Source organism: Perognathus longimembris, chromosome 3 (assembly GCF_023159225.1).
Source record: "Perognathus longimembris pacificus isolate PPM17 chromosome 3, ASM2315922v1, whole genome shotgun sequence".
NCBI lineage: Eukaryota > Metazoa > Chordata > Mammalia > Rodentia > Heteromyidae > Perognathus > Perognathus longimembris.
This window is the reverse complement of record NC_063163.1, coordinates 20,648,481-20,668,238: the sequence shown is the minus strand read 5'-3', so window position 1 is coordinate 20,668,238 and position 19,758 is coordinate 20,648,481. Positions and strand designations below refer to the sequence as shown.

The window sequence follows — 19,758 nt, the reverse complement described above, 5'->3', positions numbered from 1 at the left end:
GAAGATATTTAGTTTAACAAAAGGTATTTGCCTATATGTAAAAGTATTTCACAATCCTATCACTGCCTAGAAACTACAGTAGCCCTATTTTTCATCTTCTTTGCACTGAGTAAAATTGTAAATAGTGGAAGTTATATTAGAAAACAAACATAAGAAGACTTTGAAAGGTAGTGAGATAGAATATGCTTCTGTTCTAGGAATGGAATGACCCAAGAAACAACACAGTGTTGGGTTCCCAAGGCTTTATTATTGTATCATGTGTTCCATTGTTAGAACTGAAGAAGAAAGTTGCATATTGTATGATGTCAGCCAACCTGTTTTGAAATGATACAGTCTTAGAAATGGAGAAAAAAATCATTAGTTGTCAGAGACTAAATAGGTCACTCAGAAGGACAGGGACAGTCTGTGACAAAATGGCAACAGTAAGGAGCATGATGGCTAATTTTCTGTGTCAGTTTGACTGGATTACAATGTTCAGCTAGTAAAACACTATTTCTTGGCATGCCTGTGAGAGTATTTCTGGAAGAGATTAGCATTTGAGTCTGTAGACTGAGAAAAGAAAATCCACTCTCACTAGCTTGGGCAGAAACTGTTCGATTCAATGGTGGTTCTGATTGAACAAAGATGGTGGATGGGGGGCTGGGAATATGGCCTAGTGGCAAAAGAGCTTGCCTCGTATACATGAAGCCCTGGGTTCGATTCTGCAGCACCACATATGTAGAAAACGGCCAGAAGAGGTGCTGTGGCTCAAGTGACAGAGTGCTAGCCTTGAGCAAAAAGGAAGCCAGGGACAGTGCTCAGGCCCTGAGTCCACGCCCCAGGACTGGCCGGAAAAAAAAAAAAAAAAAAAGATGGTGGATGGAAACAAAAGTTCATTTCTTTAGTTGCAATATTTGTTTTCTTTTGCTGTTTTCCATTAGAACTACAGGTTCTTTGGGCTCTGGACATAGTGAAACACTGGCTTACGTTATCAGCTTCCCTATTCTCAGGTCTTAGATTGAATGGCTGCCATCTTGATTCTCCAGCTTGCAGATATATATATATATATATATATACACACATATATGTATATATAGACACATATAAATATATATGTACACACACAATCTCATAAGCCAATTCCCATAAGTTTCCTCTCTCCTGCCCTCACCCCATTAATACAATGAAAAATCTGCACTAATGAAAATACCTAATATTTGACTATATCAGTGTTAATATCCTGGCTATGATACTGTTCTCCAGCTTTGCAATTTACTACTATTGAGAGAAACTGAGTAAAAAATAGGAGAGCATGATAAAATGTATGCACTAGAAATTTTAAATGTTATTGAAAATCTGTCAGACAAAATGTTGAAATCTCTTAGGAGTAGGGATCAGATATCAAAATTTCTAATACAAATAGAAAAAAGTCTACTTTCACTGATTCTTTTACAGATCTCTTTACTTTTACGTACTTCATTTATTTCATTGTTTGAAACCTTAGTTTGAAACCTTAATATCTCCATGGCTTTCCTGATGTTTGAAATGCACGGGGACAGGCAGAGATATAGGGATCTTAAAAGCTAAACTCAAAATATCTCATTCAACTTTTAAAAAAGATTTTGCAATATCATTTCACCACTGCTCCTAAGGACATTTTCAGTTCCTAAATCTCTTTCCCTACTGTTTCAACCAGGTTCTTTCTTGAAACAGTATATAGAAGACACAAAGGGTGAATGTGATTGAAATGTATTATGTGCATATAATAAAATCACAGGCCAGGCACCAGTGGCTCACACCTATAATCCTAGCTACTCAGAAGGCTGAGATCTGAGGATCACAGTTGTAAGCCAGTTGGAGCAAGAAAGTCTGGGATGCTCTTATCTCCAATAAACTTCTCAGAAAAATCTGGAAGGGCACTTTGGCTCAAGTGGTAGAGTGCTAGCCTGGAGCAAAAAAAGCTCAGAGACATTGCCCAGGACCTGAGTTAAAGCCCAAGCCCCAGATAATAATAATAATAATAATAATAATAAGAAGAAGAAGAAGAAGAAGAAGAAGAAGAAGAAAAGCAACAAAAATCTTAAAATATATTTCAAAAGAGTATACATAGAATTAGCCTATTAAAATAAGGCTGAGTTGATGATAGCAGAAACGTGCATGTGTGAATGTTTGTATGTGCATACATATTGGTATGTTTGTGACTTTCCTATATTACCAGTAACAGAGCTGGCTGAACTGAATGAAATGTGAATTTATGCATTAAGCAAAACCTATTCTATGTTCTCACTTCTGCTAGAACAGAGTACAGTGATCTCCTGGATGGCAAACAATCACCAAGTAACAAAGCAGGTATTCTGAAGGACTGCTTTTCTCTGTTTTCAGAGGCAAACTTATCGGTTCATCACTTCTCTTTGAGTCTCTGCCTTGTTCACTCAACAAGCTAGGGTTTATTTGAGGTGATGGGACCATAGATACATCAGTGCACATGACATTCTCAAGAGAGTAGTGGATTCATCTGCTCATCTTGTGATTTTACTGAATAAGCTCTTCAAATGCCATGTTATGGAACATTCTTGTATGGAACTGGAATTTCAGTATAAGGAACAATTGTAGAACAAACCCCTTCAGAATCATAATGAATCTGTATAACTGTATCATAGCCAAGGTATGAAATCAGCCCAGATGCCCCTCAATAGACAAATGAATCAATAAAATGGGGTATACCTGTACACAATGGAATTTTATTCATCCATTAGAAGAAATAATACGGTACCTTAATAATAAAGAATCTTAAGTTCGGTAAGTCAGGCCCACAGAGACAAAGGTTGCATGTTGGGGACTTAGAATTAAGTTGTAAGTAAATACATTAAGTAGTATGCAAGTGTATACAAATGTACTTGACTGAAATATGGCAGCTTCAAGGGAGAGCTCAAATAATGTAATCCTTTAGAAAGGCAAAGTCAAAGTTCAACAAAATAAGCACCAGGAAATGGGTCCTTGCAAAGGGTAGGCTAGGGCTGAGGAGAGAGGGGTAGATGAATGAAGAGGAGATGTGAGAGAAAAGGGAGAATTTCGTCAAGAATTCAATGCATATTCTACAAAACTACGAAAAGAGAGGTAAGGAGTAGGTAAGGAAAAAATGAATGAAAACATTGACCTTGATCAAGATGCATTGTATTCATAAATTGCTTTGTTAAATGGCAACTTCTTTGTACAACTACTTAAAGATACTATTTTAAAGTTGCACTATGAAAGGATAAAACACTATGATTAGGGTAAGAAGTTGCTCTTTCCTTTAGAGGATGGAAGATTGGGCAAACAAACTTCCTCTCTCTAAAAAGTGGAGTACATTAGCTATGTATTTGTCAGGCACCTGGAATATAATGAATGACCCTGGGACTGCTACAGATAATGACTCAGTCTCCCCTAGAGATATGGCAAACCATGCACCCCATCACTGGGGACTCCAGTACAAGAAAAGTAATATTATAATATGTGATTCATAAGCATATGCATCACAATATCGTTCATAATAGGCCTTATTGGGAAAAGATTTAAATACTCTACAATCTAATACCAATTAAAAAAATTAGGGCTGGGAATGTGGCTTAACAGTACATTGCTTGCCTAGCATGCATGAAGCACTGGGTTCGCCTCAGCACCACATAAACAGAAAAGGCCAGAAGTGGTGATGTGGTTCAAGTGGTAGAGTGCTACCCTTGAGCAAAAAGAAACCAGGAACAGTGCTCAGGCCCTGAGTTCAAGCCCTAAGACTGGCAAAATAAATAAAAAAGAATTATATTTGATTTATCAAGCATAGTGCTCTGTCACCATGACAACCCAGTCAACAGAAATTGGGCCCCATGGCTGGTGCTCTATGCAGGACAAACCAGCAAAGACTGAGCAACAGCCTTCCTCCTTGTTCTGCCCCAGCTTCCTTTTGGAGCAGCCCCACCCAGGTCCTTGCAGATGCTACTCTGTGGGGCATGACCCTGCAGATGGTTGCATCTGGGCAAATTTATGAGTTCATGAGTTCCTTTCTGTGCCTTCCTTCCTTCCCCATCCAGGGTTGCTGATACTGCGGAGAAGCATTCTGGTGGTAAAGGACAAAACAAGAAACAAGTCATGAGTTTGCTATTCTGGGGCTGGTGCCTGCCACAGTATGCACTATCCATTACAATTGTAGTTTTGATGATGTGACTTAGCACATTTTGGTCACCTAACCAGTCTTAAAAATTTTAAGAACACTTGAAATTGCTAATCTAAGGCTACAGCTTGCTTTCTCCCAAGTCAGCAAAAGGAAGACAAGCACCGGCTGTACAGTAACTTGAAAATACAGAATTCAGAATCTTGCTTAAGAGGGCTTATAATACAAAGCAACAAAGAAAGCATTGGAGAATTAATTTGAATATGGGTTCCTTTTCGAAAATATTTCTTTGAAATTCTTTCTTAGATTTTTGAAAGAAAGGTAAGATTACATAGGTCAGCACAGGCACTGCAATATTGTTTATAATAGGAATCATTGGGAAAAGATTTAAACACTCTACAATGTAGTACTAGTTAAAAGAATTATATTTGATTTATCAAGCAGAGTGCTCTGGATCAATTTAATATAATAGTTATTGACATACAATCAATTTTATAAAGTTGTTTAGATGGAGAAAATGAAATCAAAGCAAAACTATATATAAAATGGATCAAATCATGTACACATGTAATCATATATCTATTAAAACATAATTATATTAAAGGTTTTCTCTACATTATCACAGAAAAAATATTGTCTCAAGAGGTAATGATAATTATTACTCCTTGACAGAATTATTGATTTTTTTCTTGCATATAGTATGTATGTTTATGAACATGCATTTCTCATGCCATAATAATAAAGTTATACTGATGTATAGATTTCAAGGTAAAAGGGAAGAATATAGCTCGAACACTGAAGCTCTTCCACCCAGTGGATAACAGAGTGAAATGAATACCACATAAATAGATAAAATCATAAAGTTCTCACAGCAACCACACAAGGAAGGGAAAGTAACCACATGCTATCAACTACAAAATATGGTACTGGAGAAAAAAACCATAGTTTGGCATTGAAATGAGTGCAATGGTTCCCGTCTTCATTTCTTCCTTCATTCCAGTAACATTAGTTGGGAAATATTTGAATCAGCCAATTCTCAATGTTCTCCCTAAGTTCTATGCCCACCACCACCACTGGCAGCAAGCAAAGTGCAATTACAACAATGACAAGGTTATTCCAGGAAAAGGCTAAGATGAACCCTGTAGAGAAAAGGCTTTACCAGTACAGCCAATAGCAATGGCCTAGAAAAACCTCTGGAGAGACTTGAGATTTTCCAGCACTTCCTGATGACTTTTGGAAAATTCAAAGCCCCAGTGGATTTCCATCTTGTGTCAAAATGTTTTTCCCATTGAGGTGAAATAGTACAGAACACTGAAGAGCATCCCACAGGAGCAACCATCCTCTAAAGAATGAGTCTCCCCAGTGCATTACACTTTCCTCTCACCACACATTGCCTTGTTTTCAGGCTCCAAAAGAACGAGGATGGAACAGTTAAATTCGAGAAGTGGCTGAAAAGGGTGAGCAAACACATTCTAAACTCACTAGGGTTGGTACAAGGAAAAATAACACATCTCAGAAATAGATATGGGTAAATTTACTCTTGTCAATCAGAAAAAAAAGGATGAAAAGGCTTGACGTGGCAATTATGAAATATATTTTTTTTAATAAAAAAAATCTCACAGGACTAATTCTGAAAACCAAACCAAACCAAATGTATCCCTAGGGACAAATGGAAATTTCTTTCAAGTCTCCCCCCAAATAGAAGAATGTGGTAAAAATATAAGATGAATAGTAAAAGAAGTTTTTGGTGAACTGAACATGCAAATAACATAATTACACAAATGATATATAACAGCAGGAATAGGATATAAAATTATTATAGTAGGATATACATATATTATTATAATAGGATATAAGTTATAGCAGAATAGAATATACAATTATTTTTCTAAAAACTCTCAGACAATCAAATGGATTGTTACAGAAAAAGAAAAATTAGAGAGAGGATGAAGAATAATGATTTTTATGGAAAAAAGAGAAAATTGATGAAGGGAGGAAGTGGCATTGCGGCTGAAGTAGTAGAGCGCTAGCCTTGAGCATCAAGAGGTTCAGGGACAACACCCTGGCCCTGAGTTCAAGACCAACAACTGACAATAAAAAAAAGATTTGAAGGGAGCTAATGAGTTTTAGAAAGCATACACCCTCCTCCTCCTCATTGTCATCATATTTAACCAGCAAAAAAACACTGAAATGGCTATCATTTAGTTTCAGCTGTATATGAGCAAAACAGCTTTCTATATAAGCTCTATGTAAGCTTTTACCTTTAATGGTAAAAGCAAAGATAGGTGATGGTTTCTTTCTTTATCCCTTCCTTTCTTTCTTTTCCTTCTTTTCTTCTTCCTTCCTTGTGTGTGTGTGCAGGCACACACACACACACACACACACACACACACACACACACACACACACACACAAACATGCCCACGCGGGTTTGGGGGTTAGACTCAGGGCTGGCACTATATCTGAGTTTTGTACCACACAGCCCCACTTCTAGCTTTTTGAATGGTTAATTGGAGATAAAATTCTCATGGACTTTTCTTCACAGGCTGGCTTTGAACTGTGATCCTGAAATCACAGCCTCCTGAGCCACCTACCCTGGCTGGTTTCTTTCCTTAATGCTAAAGAGCAAGAGGAGTTCTCTTCTATGGTCTTTGACCATGGAGCCTTCATAGAATAGTGGTGGTAATTGTGGCATTTACAGAGTTTGTATATTCATGTGTACACAGAATATACAGATTTCATGTGGCATTTATGGAATACACATAGCAAGGGTACCAATATGAATAGACCTAAACATATCCAGTATGGAGAAAGGATAGATTTAAAGAAACAAGGTATTTATTTTAGAGTGTTATTACACACATTTTATGTATTTTATTAATTGCTCATTTCCCTAATAATGTGCTACTGTGCCTTAGGATAAGCTTCTGAACAATTATTTAAAAGGAAAAAAAAATAATGGCTATATCCTGTTCTTTAAATCTATCATTTCCCATAAAATGTATGTAGTGATACGCAATATAAAATGTAAGTTGTAATATACAAGCTTTATGTGCCAAGGAAGCTTTAACTCAATCACCCAATACATGTGATGATGACTATCAGTATTGTCCCAAGAGGTCATTTAATCTTACCAACAAGCAGTATTCAGCCATGCCACAATATGACCATGGTAAAATCCAATTTCATTACAGAGTAAATCAATAAGAAATACAGAAGTATTTGCTTTGCCTTCTCAACAGAATGTCCAGTGAGGACAAAGCCAGTTACCCATTTCATTTGATACGCTTGTACTGAAACATTCCTTATTATGTTTCTGTATAGACCATCCAGGACTGTTGTTTAAAGAACTCCTTTGTACCATTACTCTTGCTTCCGGAATATCATTAATTAAAATGCAGCATCTTTGTAGCCTATTTGAGGCTATATTATTGCCAATGAATCACCTGTATAGGCTCAGGAAGTTCTAGTGGTTCCCTTTCCATATCTATCTAGAGGTTTCCATAGCTATTAAGACTGGCCTGAGGCTGGTATTCCATGCCTTATGTTTTACTACACAAAGTACAGAAAGCAATTCCTTTTCAGATATCATATCCATCCTGATCTCCTCTTCAGGTAGCAGAAATCACCTGCCATGATTAAGGATACAGGCGAAGAGGCAGAGAAGCGATGTCCAATGGGTCCTAAGTAAAGGAGCTATGTTTCTGTGCAGTTGGGGGTTGCACCTTCTCAGCATGTGGATGTGGTCATCAGCCTGGAATCTCTCCTAGCCCATATTGTAGGGCATCTGCTTGCTCACAGTTGGTGCTCTACCACCTCAACCATGTGTTCATTCTCAGCCTGTGAAGTGATGAGATTACGAACATATTCCACATGGCCTGGTGATACATTTGGTTTGTGAATGTTAATAATCAATGGTGAAAATTTTTAAGAAGCATGGCCTAAAGTAATGTAAGTAGTCAAAGTGTCCATTTTTGTATAAAGGCAATAGATAATCCCACTATAGACATAAGATGCAGATAAAGAATATCAATAAATTGCTCTTGAAAAAGTGCTTGAAGACCAAGCAGTTAACCAAAGACACAAAAACAAAAACCAGGTGAGGAAGTTTCAGCTGAACTAATATAACTAATATAAGGCCTTCAGTTGGAACATCAGTACATCAAAATAAATGTTTGTCTATTTGGTGGTACTGCAGCCTGAACTCAGGGCCTCGTCAGTGTTTAAGCTACTGACACACAGCCTATCATCTACTTTCTCTTTCTTGTCCCTCTATAACTTTTTCATGAAATACACCACTATTGGCTGTAACTTGTATATGTGATATATAACATACTTATACTTACATATTTTATAAATATATTTGATATATGTTAATAATACAGTATGTATTTGATAACTTATTACCTGACATGAGCACACACGCACACACACTCACACACACACTCACATGAAAACTATGAGAATATGGACTTTGTTTTATGCCATGTTACATTTCCTGTGTTTAGCACAGTGCCTGGGATAGAGTTCATGTTACCACTTGATACTTATTTAAAGAATATCTAATGAATGAAGCAAAACCAAAGATATTCTTTAAATCTTTGTGTGTATAGTAAGATGCATACAGGTAGTAGCACATCTTTTAGATGGAAGGAGTCAATGCAAATGTACAATTTGGGAAGTTGAAAATGAGGCCCAGAGACGTTGACTAACTTGGTAGAGAAAACAAGGATGTATGGGATGTGAACTGACCTTAAGTTCCCCCAAAGGAGAGTCACCTGCACTTCCATGTGACATAGAAATGCCATTTACCTCACTGACCTCTTACTTCCTACTGTGCTTCATTTAGATTGCAAACCTTGAAGAGTCACAGAAATAATTAGAAATTTTCTCTAATGACTACAAAAGTCTTTAGTGGAATGCAACTGTTAATAGAATCGGGCTGGACTCCATAAGGGAGGACAAATGCATGTTAAGCACCCCACAGTAAAGGGAGAAAGCAGTTTCTATCACATTCTGGGCTTCAGCCAGTGTGGAATAGGTGGCATTTAAGCCAATACAACCACCACTAGGTGCAGTAACCAGTCTCTTCTTTCCAGAGCACTGCAGAATCATCTAGAAAGAGAAATGCCTCCAGGGACATGAACCTTGAGGTGTTTGAAATGCAAGATTTTACCTACCATCCTAGGAAGGAGGAGAAGGGGGTCCCACCACCACATGATTTAGAACCCTCTTCCAAATTCTGAGTTGGAATCTGAGATGGCTACAAATAAAAGGGACCCAGTATCATTTTCCTAGCTTGATGCTGAGTGAGCCAAGCATCTCAAGTCACTTTGGTTGAAAGAGATTAGGTTCAGGGGTTCAGCCACATCTGAAGTTGCAAATGTTTGCCATAAGGTCCTGGTGACTGCTGTTCTTGCAGAGATCTTAGGAGGTTCTGAGCTCCTGGACCGCTCTAGCACAGGCAGTGGATCTAAGAAAAGATACCCAGTTTTACTGTCCATACGTCATGTGTACAAGGGAAAACTGATGCTACTCTGTGATGGGCATCTGACAGACAGGAAGCAGTGTTCCACTCTAGATCAACAGAGGCCACTAGTGTTGAGGGAAGCAGACTGAAGCCAGAATTCCAGACATGCTTCTGTACCACTGAGATGAGTGTTTACAACTGGAAAGTGTTCCCTTCTTTTCCTCTTCTTGCTGTTGCTGCTGCTGCTGCTGCTACTGCTGCTCCTCCTCCTTCTCCTCCTCCATTTCCTCTTCTTCCTTGTCTCTACTTCCTTCTCTCCATCTCCACTTACTCTCTTCCTTCTTCACTCCCATTACCATTTATTCTGCTGCTGCTTCTCCACATTCTCTGCATCTTCTTTATTTTCTATAATGTGAATGCATTTAACAAAAAAAAAGAATGTCAGAAAGAGCACATTGAAGGATAAATAGAAATCTGTATATCAAAGAAGGCTAAGAAGCAAGAGGACCTACTCCTTATGCCCTGGTAATGGTGGCAATGTCAGGCCACGTCAAGTTGTTTGGACTCCAACTATATGCACACGGAGGTATTTCCTGCATCAGAGCTCCTCTTTATATAACAAGGACCATTTAAACTTTATAGACATTTTTGACCTAATAGTCTCTTTCAAAGTTAATATTCCTCCTGTTCAACTGCATTCCTGGTAAAGAACATTTAGAGCAGCTCTCCTTTAAGAAAAATATGAAAGATATGGGAAATTCTACATATTAGTAACAAATAATCTTGCTAATTTTTAATTAGTTATTGGATCAGCTTTGCTTTTAAGAATGTGTTTTTAAAATTATGAGTATTAGGATATATATTTCCATAACTCCATCAGTAAATAAATTCCCCCGTATATATCTGTGTAACAGATTAGATCACTGCATTATTGACAATGGGAAAAGGATGGATTATGGGGCATGTTCTGGGTTGAATATGTAATCAGTGACCATTTCAACAAAATAAAATAGGTGGGAGGCTTAGGAAAGCATGAGGATCAAGAGTCAGAAGAGTTGGGGCTGGGGATATGGCCTAGTGGCAAGAGTGCCTGCCTCGTATACATGAGGCCCTGGGTTCGATTCCCCAGCACCACATATACAGAAAATGGCCAGAAGTGGCGCTGTGGCTCAAGTGGTAGAGTGCTAGCCTTGAGCAAAAAGGAGCCAGGGACAGTGCTCAGGCCCTGAGTCCAAGGCCCAGGACTGGCCAAAAAAAAAAAAAGAGTCAGAAGTGTTATAACCATATGAGAAAGAAGATAATGTTAGAATCTGAATTGTTTGTATTGATTGCACAAAATGACACACAAGGAAAAAGACACGGTAAAAAAGAAAAAAAATCACAGAATCATTTTTAGTATTAGGGATATGACTCGGTAGTTAGAGCACTGTGTCTTAGGCCCAAGGTCCTAGGTTAGAACCTCTGCACTGAAAAAGTTTTTTTATTTAAATGCAGATTTTACTAGCATCTCTTTCTTTTACTCTATCAATCTTTTCTTCATGTTGAAAATATGCTCACATTTATCTGATAAAAAGTAAAATGTACATATAATTTGGATATTTTTTTCTTAGGAGCTAGAAAGAGACCAAGAAACAAAATCTAGGTAACAAACAACAATACAAGATCCCGTGTGTCAAATCTTGAGTTAAGAGTGAGATTACACAGCATATGGGGAGGGCGCCCACAGCCTGACCATTGGAAATAGTAAGGGGAATAGTAAGGGGACAGCTATTGACCCATCACTTACCAGACTTTAGAAATGGATGCTAGGAAAGTGAAGGAAGTTTCTAGAACAGGAAGATAGAGGGAAGGACTCAAGGTCTGTGATGGATCATGGTTAAATATTCAGATACAGGCAATATATTTTTGTCTTTTAATCCTAGAAACAGAGAGAAAATCATCCCCCTCAAAGCAAGTCTGCCTATAGCTATAAGTCTTATTTAGGGGAGAAAACAGAATAAACTAGAAAGCAACTTGAGGGGCAACTTGACACACGAAATAAGTACTGTTACGCTAATGGATGTAATGCTCTAAAACTCTTCAAGATGGAGCCCTCTTTTCCTTCGTAGCCCACCCTGCTCACTTTAGGAAAGTGATTAATTGAATCTGCAATTTTCTCTATTCCATTCAGACTCTTTTTTCAGCATATCAGGGGAAGCTTCAGAGTTCTTACAACTCCCCTTGCTGGTAGCAAAGAAGAAGTGCAATGTTCAGATGAATAATTTCAGCTTGTTTATTCTGAAAATAACAGCTAAATAGAACATCAACTTGTTTTTGTGAAAACAAGATGCCTTTCATTTAGATCTCTGAAAAAAAGTTTGAGCCATCAATTAAAGACAATAAGAGAATATTAAGCTCTCTCAGAGTAACTACTTTCCAGAAGTAAGAGCAAAAACGGATCTTATGTTAATGTATTTAATTCTGCAGTGCAGCTCCAAAATTTCATATTTCGAAATGTGATTTCAGAAATGGATGATGATCTTTGGACTTTTATTTGGATTGAATGCTTGCTGTTCTCTGTACAAATCCCATCATTATCTGGGGTGGGAGGTGGGGTCAGGAGATTTGCTGGTCGCTTCACCTGCTCTCTACACCTCCAATGGCCTTGTTGTTTGTTCTTGCAGTTGGGCAGCTGTGATATGTCACTTCTGAGTCCAGACACAGAACATCCAGATCACATCCCCCAGTTGTTTCCTCTGCTGTCGTGGCTCCTGCAGATGTTCCAGAGTGTAGCTCTCATCGGCCTAGATACTTGAATGCCTGTACAGAGCCTAAGGGTCTCGCTGTCTTTATTAGTTTGAGGTGACAGTAACATTCATAATGCTAAATAACTAAATAACATGCTAGTGCCTCTTTCTTGACTGATAAAAATTCTTAAAATGTCCCTTACCTTCCTCATTCAGTATGAGCATTTATTCTCATTCACCTTCCTTCCTTCCTTCCTTCCTTCCTTCCTTCCTTCCTTCCTTCCTTCCTTCCTTCCTTCCTTCCTTCCTTCCTTCCTTCCTTCCCTCCCTCCCTCCCTCCCTCCCTCCTTCCCTTCCTTCCTTCCTTCTCTGTTTCTCTCTCCTTTTCTCTTTCTTTCTTTCTATCTTTTTCTTTCATCTTTCATTCTATCTCTTTCATCTTTCTTTCTTACTATTTTGTTACTTTAATAATAATAATACAAATAAATTTTTACTATAAAGGTGATGTACAGGGGGTTACAGTTACATAAGTCAGGTAATGAGTACATTTCCTTTTGAACAATGTTACCCCCTCTCACTTTCTCCCAGTTTTTTTCCCCTCCTGATCACCCTCCCCCCCCCCCCCCCAGTTTTGTGTAATTCATTAACATTCATCTGGTTTTCCATTAACTTCTTTGTGAGAGGAAACAATGAACACTCTGGTCCTTCTTTCCACAGAATCTCTTCTTCTTTTCCATTATGGCAGAATACTTTTATAGATTATTAACATTTGCAACCTCTCCAGCAATCCTATGTCTTCTGTGTTTTGATGACACATGGGTGATAAGCTTTGAGAATCAATAACTACTATTTGCGTTGGACTGCTCTTGTCCTTCCTATTCACTGCTTGGCTAAGTTGTTCATTCAAATCAGCTTCCTCTCTCCAGCTCACTGCTTAACCTCTTGGCCACTCTGAGGAAATGCTTTTAGAATTAAAGTAGACTCAATTATTTTTAAAATATTTCATCAATTATTAAGTTTGTGTCATATTTAATTTGCTTTTTATCTAGTCAATGAATTTCATTGCTGGGTTTTTTTTTTGTTTGTTTTCGTTGGGGTTTTTAATTGCCTTAAAGAAAACATGGGCTAGTCATATTCATTTATTCCTTATATCATTTTGCCCTCCCCCCTTGTTCTTTCTATGCCGCTACTATGTCCTGATCTCTTCCCAAATAGGAGAATCTTTCTGAATGTCTTTATTTTTTATTTTTCCAGGTTTACATTCTGGTTGTTTCTTTCCTCCTGCTGATTTTTTTTTTTCCAGATCCTGCCTCAGGTTTATTGGTAGAACCCACACAGGCCACCAGCCCCCTACAGACAGCGGCCAGGGAGCCACCGCAGTCCACCGTCTCGCGTGGGCAGACGCGGGTCTTCACTGAGGGGCCTTCACAGCACCCTGGGCACCCTTAGGGGCTGCGACCTGGACCTGAGCTGGAGTAGTAGCTGCAGCTGCAGCTTGGGCATTGGCTTGGGCCTTCGGCATAGCAAGCCTGCGACCTTTGGCCATGTAGGCGCGAATGCGCTTCCCGAGCGCTGCAGCTTGCGGGTGGGCTGCTCGGGGAGTTTGCGTTTGTTGTTCACGACTTTGGGCTTCCCCACCGTCTTGATTGTCTGGGCCCGCACGCTCATGACCTTGGCACGGTTAGCCTGCATCTTCTTAAAGCCCTTCTTGTTGTGCTTCTTAGCAAAATGCATGTTCCGCAGGAACTTGGGGTCCACCGCCTTTAAAGATTCGTATCATTGTGATCTGGGTTTCTTGATGCCATTTCTGTGCATTTCCAGGACTGGTTGTGCGTGGTGTGGTTCTTGGACTTGGCCATGTCTGAACCGCTACACCTGGAACTGGAAAGGGAAGAGTCCTGCTGATTTTGGTTGTAAACTGGGTTCGTTAGGCTTGGTTGACCATAGAAGGCTCTTATAAAGAGAAAATACCTGGGGGGTGGGAGTGGGGAGGGTCCCTTGCTCTTGGATTTTTAACTGAACTTTCACCCATATGGGGAATTGTATTTGTCAGTTCAGTTTGGGGCTGAGCTAGGGCAAGTTGAGGTTTGCAATCTCTGCTTAACTCTGTGCATGTCAACAGAGTTACTTCTCTCCATGCTGTGGAAAGAAGAGAATGGCTACTATGCTGTTGTTGCTTTCTACTTAAGCCAGACTGCTCATGTAGCTGTAGAACAAAAAGCTCCACTTCAGGAGAGCAGGTAGAAAGCCTGCTCTCCAAATTGTAGGATATATAGTACTTTCAGTGGTTGGAAAAACAACTTTTAAAAAAGTCAACTCTAGCAGCACTGTGCACGTGACAGACACATGGATATCTGCTACTGACTCTGTTTCACTTTTGTTTTATAACTGTGATCTTCTGCTGATTATGAACTTGGACACTCTGTGGGTTCTACTAGGCAGATAGTCCTCACTCCATAGTACCATATCCTATGCTCACTTTACTTATAAAGATTCACATCCAACCTCTCTGGCTTTTCCACAATTTTTTTTTTGAAATATTTGTGAATTTTGGTCAATTTTCCCTAGCTACCACCTTACTCTCTCAGCTATTTGGGAGTACATTCTTTGTATACTGAGGTACCATCCTACTCCTTAGTCTTCTGTAATGAAAAAGGCCACAAGGGGATGTGGCGAAAAGGAACTGCTACTACATCTACTGGTGGGAATGTAAACTTGTTCAATTGCTCTGGGAAGCAGTATGGAGGTTCCTCCAAAGACTAAACATAGAGTTTCCCTATGACCCAGAAATTCCACTCCTGGACATTTATCCAATAGAACACAAGCAAGGCCACAGTAAAGCTACCAGCACAACCATGTTCACTGCAGCCTTGCTTACCATTGATATGGAATCCATCCAGTTGTCCCTCAAATGGATCAAGAAAATGTGGTAAGTATGCAAAATTGCATTCTACTCATCTATCAGAGAGAATAATATTTCTCCATTCATAAGGAAAAGGAAAGACTTGGGGAAAAATTATATTAAGCAAAGCAAGTCAGACCCAAAGAAACATAGCTTGCATGTTTTCCCTCATTTGTGGTAACTAGAATGTGCCTATAAATCTATAAGTAAACATACTGGATAGTTAAAGAAAAAATACACTGGGACATGAAAAATTATACATGTCTCTAGGCATTCACAAACAGTGAGACTAAAGGAGGATATTCATAGGAGAGGATCATAAAGGCTCAATAGCTATGTGCATATGATCACATAAAATGATGTTTATCAAAATGAACTACAAGAAATAGAAACAAGAGGTTTTTTATTATTTTACTTTTGGTTTTGTTTTTGCCTTTGTTGCTATTTTGGATTTCTGTATTTTTTGTATTGTATATAAGTTTATCTGTTTGGGGAAGGCAAAGGGGGACACTAAAATGGTAAGGCAAAGGTTGAACTAATGCAGCAGTGATACTCACTAGAAACCATGTTGGAAATGAACTATACAATTCATGGGGGGAGGACAAAAGGGATAAATCTGGGAGAAAATGAGGCAAGAGGTGACCAGTTAAAAAATAAATGTACTCATTACCTGGCTTATATAATTGTAACTCCTCTGTATATTACCTTTACAATAAAAATAAATTAGAAAACAGAAGATGGCCACAGAAGGATTTGAGACAAAAGGAAATACAGTGTTTTTAGAAACTTTTATGTTTGTTCTTTCAACGGCATGTGTTTTAGTCTTTGCTGTGCTCTCAACTTGTCCTACACATGAGGTGTCTCCACTCTGTGTCCTGAAGAAAAGTGTTTTCTTTCATATCTGTCTTCACGATCCCTTCACAAAAGGACTTAACTTGGTTCTTTTATGACCACCACCATCATATTATTATTAGTGCTCAAAGGATTGGATTTCACCTGCTCTCTATTTCGGACCTCTGAAAATCCCTTCAGATTTTTAATCCACAATTCTCAATGTTTGCCAATTTAGGACCATCTGCAAATTAGTTAATGTGCAGTTTAGCCTTTCTTTGAAATCAGTAATTAAGATGTAAAGTAAGACTGAGCCTAAGACTAATTCCCTGGGCTCCCACTGGGACCTCTCCTGAGCTCCATAACTCTTTCATCACTACCTCGGCTTCATCATCTTCTAGCCAAATCTCAAGCTATTTCATTAGGTATATAATTAAGTTGATTTATGAAGGTCACTGGGTGAATTTCTACTTTGTAACATGTTGTCTGAGATAAATTCTTATTCAATTTATCTTTGTATTTATATAGATTGAAACATTCATTACAGCACAGAGAGAGAGAGAGAGAGAGAGAGAGAGAGATAACCTTGTGATTTTCTATTTGAGGATCACTTATTCTGGAGACCCACACAGAGAGCTTCTTACTAACCATTCTATCATTTTATGGCAGCCAACGTTTTGCTTCTCCAATAATTGTAACTCAATGATCTTTCCCCTTTTCCTTCCTTATTATTTTAATTTGTTTCTAGTTTTCTAGAATCCTTTTACTTTTTTAAGATTAAAAACCAAATGTTATCTGTAGTTCAGTAAATAGTCCTAAGTAGAATCTTTTGTTTTAAGGTCTTAGGCATGTTCTATTAGCTGCCAATTATCTGTGTCTCAAACTGACAGTCAGATAATTAAATATTCAGGTGCACTGATCTTGCCACCAAGGGTTTTATGAGCATTTGAGAAATTTGTTTAAGTTTAATTGGGAAATTAAGCCATGGGGCAACGATACAGCAAAGCTATACTGCTGTGCTCTGAGTAACTAGACTAATCTAGGTCAGAAAAGCACAATAGGACATACAAACACACAAAGAACGCAAAATTGGGCTTTTAATGGCTGCCAAATTCTGGGATTCTTTAATCTTTTCGTTTGGGACTCTCTTCTTTGGTGTCCAGGCTGGGGTCTGGTTTAGAACCTAAATCTTCTTAATGATATCTAGCCCCTGCCTCTCCTCTCAAGCTCTCTATGCTGTGTTTAGAACTCATTCAGATATTTTATCACTTGTGTTTATGCAAAATATATTGTTCTCTTTCTGTCATATCAGATAACATTCCTAGCACTCAGAGTCAGAGTTAGATGTTGATTTCTCTGTTTCTGGGAAATGCATCCAGATGAAAGAGTAAACAGTTTTATTTTACAATGAATACACAGGCGTTTATGATACATGTGGGACTGGAGAATGATCAATTCTTTCTTCCCCAATGAGCCTTACCTACTCCTGGCAGAGAAGACTGGATGAATGGGCCTCTCTTATTTTCAATTTTCTTTTTCTTTACATATTGCTAGTAAAAATCAACAAATATTTGATAAAGGAACGAGAAAATAAAAATGAAAGTAGAAAGGAAAAGACAGAAACCACAATGAAGGGAGGACTAGAAAAACAAGATGAGAGTATCTGAACAGACGTCTAATCTTGAACTCAAACTTTTCTAGATATTTGCTATTCCTCCTCCTCCCTTCCTTCCAATTTTCCTTCCTCCTTCCCTTCCTCTTTTTTCTTAAAAGTACTGGTTACTCTTTTACTGAAAATTTCAAAGCTACGTTGTCATATTTCTTGTATTTTGCCCTTTTAGTAAATAGCAGGATTAATTGGAGATTTAGAAATTACTATAAGAGATCATTTAACATGTGTAAGATTTTTTTTTTTTTTTTTTGGCCAGTCCTGGGCCTTGGACTCAGGGCCTGAGCACTGTCCCTGGCTTCTTCCCGCTCAAGGCTAGCACTCTGCCACTTGAGCCACAGCGCCGCTTCTGGCCGTTTTCTGTATATGTGGTGCTGGGGAATCGAACCTAGGGCCTCGTGTATCTGAGGCAGGCACTCTTGCCACTAGGCTATATCCCCAGCCCCATGTGTAAGATTTTTGAAATCATGACCTTATTAGAAGTACTAGGTTAACTTTTTTACAAAGAAGCCTTTTCATTAAGAACTTGAGTAAAATTAAAGATAATTTTGACCGTGTTGTTCTAAGTTGAGCTCTTTGCTCCACAGTGGAGAGTGGACTCTGTGCATGAGCTTTAATGAGTTCCTGTAGTCCTGGTTTGGGCATGTTATAGTATCACTGTCTGACTCTGTACTCTTTTCTTCTCCTTTTGTTTTACATTGATAGTGATGTGAAGCTCCACTAGACCTAGAATAGATTAAAATATTTCTTTGCTTTTCCATGTATAACATATTCATACATACATATGGAATGCATTATCTTAAGTATTGGTAGGATTATATTAAGTTCTTTTAAATTTTTTTGTTGTTTTTAAATACTTAGTGAGCACAATACTTCTTATTTTTCTGATGGTAGGAGAGATTACATTAGCAACACTGGATTGGTTTACTTAATAAATACTCACTATTTTCTATCTCTAGTTGTATCAAATTATTTGGAGACTAGAGCTACAGCTGTAAAGTCTTTTGGGCTATGACAGTGAATTAAAGTATGATCCTACACCCCTTTTAATTGGGTATGTCATTGGAATGATATACTTGTGAAATTGTATGAAAACTTAGAAGCCAACTATGCTGTTTATTTTTATTTGAATCTTAAGATTCTCCCAGGCTGGGCTGGGAATATGGCCTAATGGCAAGAGTTCTTGCCTCCTACACATGAAGCTCTCTGTTCAATTCCCCAACACCACATATATGGAAAATGGCCAGAAGGGGCGCTGTGGCTTAGGTGGCAGAGTGCTAGCCTTGAGCAGGAAGAAGCCAGGGACAGTGCTCAGGCCCTGAGTCCAAGGCCCAGGACTGGCCAAAAAAAAAAAAAAAAGTCACAATCCATTAAAAAAAAAAAAAAAAAAAAAAGATTCTCCCAGGCTTATGGATGAAAGGTTTGGTGCCCAGTTGATGATGCTTTTAGGAACTATTGGAAACTTTTGGGGGTGTGTCCTTGAAGAAAATATTGGAGGCCCAGTCCCCTCCTCCCCACCCCTGCTCCCAGCCACCCTGGGGTGAGGAGCTATTGTTTCCTGTCAGCTCTGAGCCATGGTGCTCTTCCTTACCTCTTTTTTTTTTTTTTGGCCAGTCCTGGGCCTTGGACTCAGGGCCTGAGCACTGTCCCTGCCTTCTTCCCGCTCAAGGCTAGCACCCCGCCACTTGAGCCACAGCGCCACTTCTGGCCGTTTTCTGTATATGTGGTGCTGGGGAATCGAACCTAGGGCCTCGTGTATCCGAGGCAGGCACTCTTGCCACTAGGCCATATCCCCAGCCCCTTCCTTACCTCTTTTTAAGTTGTTTATCTCAGATATTTTTGCCACAGAGACAGAAAGCTGCCTATGCCTATCGTACTATCTTTTTCAAAATCCAAAGACTAAAATTCAGGCAAGAACTCTCTGTCAAAGTATCGGAGAGTGCTACTAGCAGCTACAGGACTAGAACTGGAGCTAGTTAGAGTGCGCTTCCATTATCCCACCATGAGATTATTACCCTACACAACAGTGATGTA

At 38.8% G+C, this 19,758-nt stretch overlaps 1 pseudogene; it reads right to left on the bottom strand.

Moving 5' to 3' along the window:
* Window positions 1-13,733: 13,733 nt before the first annotated feature.
* LOC125347566 lies at window positions 13,734-14,181 on the bottom strand (annotated as a pseudogene).
* Between the last annotated feature and the right edge of the window lie 5,577 nt (window positions 14,182-19,758).